Genomic DNA, 4,834 nt, shown 5'->3' with positions numbered 1-4,834 from the left:
GATCTGGTGGACTTATTCTTGCTTTATTTGGATAAATCAGTTGCATGGGTTATAGTGATAATATCAGTTGTGTGGGTTTCGTCACAGGAAAGGGGGACTTTAATCTTGTAGTTTCTAAATTCAATTTGAAGATGAATTCTACGCTTCGACAGCTCTTGTGTGGTGATAATCTTATGGTTTGGCGAGATTCAGGGGTGTACGGTTGGAGATGGTGGCCAGTGAGGGATCAAAGGAAAGGAAGGTGACGACTATGTTTAGTGTCTAGCATAAGAAGACGGGCGGAATGGCAAGGTTTTTTTTTTATTATTATTATTTTATTCAATGGATATTTTAAACAACCAGATACTTCGTAGGAACAAAGCTAGCTAACAATGTCAGCCCGTGTATATATATTGATGGCAGGTTTTATAGCCAGTGCTCCTTACAGGTTGACAACATTCCATGAGATATGTTATGGTTCTAATTGAAAATAGTGCTTGCATTTCTGTTGCTCTTCTCTCTAAATGAACTCCTTGACTTGTTGATGCTGGGAAGGAAAACGACTGGCAGTAAGTAGTACAGTTCCATTCAAGCCTTGAAGCTTTCCTATTCATACAATATGCTTCTGCGATCCCTTTGTAGCCATCTCCACTGTGGAATTATCACCATCTTTATATCTATACCATTTGGCACACAAAAGAAAATAGCCGAAGTTGAGGATCCCCAGACCAACGATCATGTAATAGAAGCAATCCAGTTTCCCTTTGTTAAGATCATCGTCCAACCAGTCTCCAGTTTTACTCCCTGAAGTAATGCGGTGGACTAAAGTAACTAGGAAACCACTTAGATAATTAGAGATAGCAGCACCTGCGAAAAAGGATGACCCAGCGATACTCCTCATATTTTCTGGGAATTGCTTGTAGTAGAACTCGATCTGTGCAATATAATTGAAACCCTCTGAAAGTCCAGAGAGTGAAAGTTGTGGTATCAGCCACATGGCAGACATTGATGATATAGCGCCTCCTTTACTTGTAATGCCTATGGTTGGCCTTGTCAAAGCAATGTGCCTTCTGTTTCCTTCTACCAACCCGAAACGATCGTACAAAGCATTGCTAGAACCATTCCAATTCCCATTCTTTGAAGCAATGTTAGTCCACCTTCTTTGCCAGTAAGCCTTTGAAGAAACGGAACAATGATTCGGTCATAGAGGGGAATCCAGATGGTGAGGGTTATCATTGTAAAGATTACGTACGTTGCGGCAGGCACCTCAAAACTGGTGCCCAGGCGTCTATCCATCTGAAGGGCTTGGAAAACTGCATAAGTCTGTTGCTGGATCAAGGGAATATGATAAAGTATGGATGTTGACCATATGGGAATTATCCTCAGCAAACACTTCACTTCCTCGACTTGTTGGATGCTACAAAGTTTCGATGGGTTAGTAGCTGAACCATCCAAATTAATTTGATCTCCATCTGTAATGATTGCAGCTTTGTCAAGATACCTGCAGTGGTCGTCATCATTGAGTATTAAGAGTCAAAACGAAAAATAAAAATTACCTATGATTCTGTAATTGGCAATCAAATAAATAATGTATGCTGCTGAGTCTTCACACACGAAAGTACCCCACTGACGATGCTGTTGTATAAAATGATTCATGCTTAAATGTTGTCCAGAAATTAATCCTTCTCACCTAAATTGTTCAGTGCGAGGAAGCTTAGAGTTGATAGATTTGGCCGGAATGTAGCTGAAGAGAGAGACAGTTGAGTTTTCAGGAAGCTTCAGGCCTCGTTTCTTCGTAGCAGCAACAATTACATGCACCACACTACTTATGGGGCTGCCTTCAGGTTTCACTATAACATAAATTCTTGTTCCCACAAAGAACATTACACAAGAGAGGAACATTAGGAATGCCGGAATTCCGAAACCAATGGCCCAGCTAATGTTTGATTGCACATAGACAATGCCAGTCACCGATACCATCACGGCGAACGTGAAGGTAAAGTAGTACCAATTGAAGAAACTGTTGATACCCCTCCTGCCAGATTCAGTATTGGGATTGAATTGATCTGCTCCGAAGGCTAGGTTGCAGGGCCGTATGCCACCAGCTCCGATTATCAAAAAGGCAAACGCACTCAGCAGGAAGGCTAATTGCCAAGTTGTTGGCCCAGCGCACGCACCTCCTGGCGCACACTGTGGAGGGTGCAGAGTGGAGATTGCTGCTGTCAGCATTAATGCCACCATTCCCTAAATAGAAACAGATGAAAAAATGTCTAATATGGGAATTCATACTAGATATATAGTACATGATACAAAAAGCGTAGTATAAGAAAAGAGCAACTGTAATAATTTTATACTTGACGTCGTTGGGAAATAAAAGAAATTTATCTTCACTGGATTTACTGCCAAGAACTCCGCGCAGACAGGAATACTAAAAAGATTGTATATATAAATTATCGACAAATCAATTCGTGGTGTCTGAATAAAAAATTGGGTGTTGTTAAATGAAGTCTTCTTATGAAACACTGAACATGACATAAGAAAACAAGTACAAGTTAACCTGTTTGGAAGTAATTACTATTGTTATTTAAAGTATTTTTTATTGAAAAATATATTAAATTTATTTTTTTATTTTTAAAAATTATTTTTTATATCAGAATATTAAAATAATCTGAAAAAACTTAAAAATATTAATTTAAACTAAATAAAAATATAAAAAAATTAAATTTTTTCAAAAGTATTTTTAAAATACAAAAACAAATTATAATAATTTTATTTTATAAAATATGATTAATAGATATAAAAACTAGTGTCCGCATATGCTCTCTGACCTCATTCACACCTCACTCACACAACCACAGACCGAAGGAGTTTTCTTGCCTATTCCTTTTGTTTTTTGGCAACACTGGACTGTAATTCAAAGAGAAAATATATAACTACGACAAGTTTTTCCCTTTTTCTTTAGAGATGACACCTACCAATATAACCTAAAGTAACACGAAACTGTCAATAAGTGAAGCATGCATTTTTTTTTTTAATTCCATATTCAAAACATATGTCAATGAATTGCATGTGAAGACAAGATCTGCGCTGTAAGTCTCACCCACTTGAGACCAAGAACGTAAAAGAAAAGTCTAGACTCTAAATTTGTTTTAAGTTCTTCAAAGTTGAAAGTGCTTAGGTGGTAGCATCGTGCTACAGCTATCACTGTGCTTTTGCAGGGTCAACACTGGCCTCAACTCCCTTCACTTCATTGCTGAACAACATCTTTTCCCTTTCTTGTTTTTTCCAGAATAATTCAAGAGGCGAGTTCTAAAAAAGCAAAGAATTACCAAGAAAGAAGAGATCGAAGCAAAACCCAAAGTTTTGTAGCGTCCAAAGTAAGTATCAGTGAGGTAAGCTCCAAGAAGAGGTGCCAAATTGGTGGTTCCACTGAAGACGTTAAGGAATGTGGTGGCAGTGACACCCTTCATGTTGAAAACTGTTGTCAGATACACAACTAGATTTGTCAAGGAGCCAACCGTGCCAAGCTTCTCAAAGGTCTCGTTTCCTGCACATATACACACGCATATAAATGTCATATCGATCATGAAGAGATCACCTACAGACATGAACAGATTTTAACATCCAAAAAAGCAAACTTTCTCTGCCTGTGAAAAGAGAAATCAGACAAATATAAGCTGTGTGAGCTTACCAATGACAAAGGGCATGGCTTTAATTCCTCCGTATTTAACCACTGGCTCGTCATTTGAGGTGGTTTTCTCCTCCCTTCCCTTCTCCATGGAGGTCTCGAGGGACGTGGGAGTCTTTTTCTCTTCATCCCCCATCTTACGAGAATGATATTTGCGACACTCTCTAGTCTCTACTATGAAGATAGAATTAGAGATGAGAGCTTATTATTGTATGAAACTTCTATCGTCGACGTTGCTGCCTTTAAATAGAAGTGTTGATGCGTCAGCCAAAGAAAAATGCTCCAATCTCTTTAATAATATAATGATATATATATTATTAAAGAGATTGGAGCATTTTTCTTTGGCTGACGTACCAACTATATATATATATAAAGAGATTGGAGCATTTTTCTGACGACACCATAGAACACGCATGTAAACACGTAGTTAGATAAAATAAATTCTGCCATTGCTTTTTATATGCGATATTAAGTTAAGAGATATTTTTGCATATTAACCGAGATTAAACATTCTTCTTGACTAATTTTAAAAATACAACTCTTACAGTAGTTTTATGTTTAGAAAACTACTCGACTCCAAACATTTGAGAGATAAGATGCTAATGTTTTTATATGGTATTGTGCACGGAACACAAGTTTTTTCTTTTTTAATTTAGAGTGTTTAGATCAACTTATAAACACTATAATTAATTCTTGGATCTACTAAATACTTTGCAAGTTAAATAAACAAATAAATAAAACACCGTAGAAATGACTGCACATAGAAAGTTGAACTTAAATACTAAAAAAAACAACTCCTTTCCATAACTGTTACCCTACAACCTTAAGTGCACAAAACACAACTTTCATCATCATAGATTCATTTAATTGAATAAAATACAAAAATAATATCTAGTTTACTCTTTATACATACTCTTGTGCGTTCTACACTTAGGATAAAGGTTGGAGTATTTTAATTTTCACTTATCTTATTTTTTTAATCGAATTTAATTATGAGAAACTACACCATAAATTTATATTTATTTAAAAAAATTAATTTCTTCAATATTTTTAGATTAACATGGGTGTCCGGGCCAGCTTACGCGCACCACGACTAATCCCACGGGCCCTGAAGTTAACGACCATGTAAGCCTCCAGTGGCCATCATATGAGAAACCAAGAACTCGA

At 36.8% G+C, this 4,834-nt stretch overlaps 1 pseudogene; it reads right to left on the bottom strand.

The window, feature by feature from the left end:
• Nucleotides 1-312: 312 nt before the first annotated feature.
• On the bottom strand, nucleotides 313-3,933 carry LOC105110000 (protein NRT1/ PTR FAMILY 2.10-like; annotated as a pseudogene).
• Between the last annotated feature and the right edge of the window lie 901 nt (nucleotides 3,934-4,834).

The sequence above is a fragment of the Populus euphratica genome, unplaced genomic scaffold (genome assembly GCF_000495115.2).
Source record: "Populus euphratica unplaced genomic scaffold, PopEup_1.0 scaffold590.1, whole genome shotgun sequence".
NCBI classification, from domain to species: Eukaryota; Viridiplantae; Streptophyta; class Magnoliopsida; order Malpighiales; family Salicaceae; genus Populus; species Populus euphratica.
This window is presented reverse-complemented; position numbering and strand designations above follow the sequence as displayed.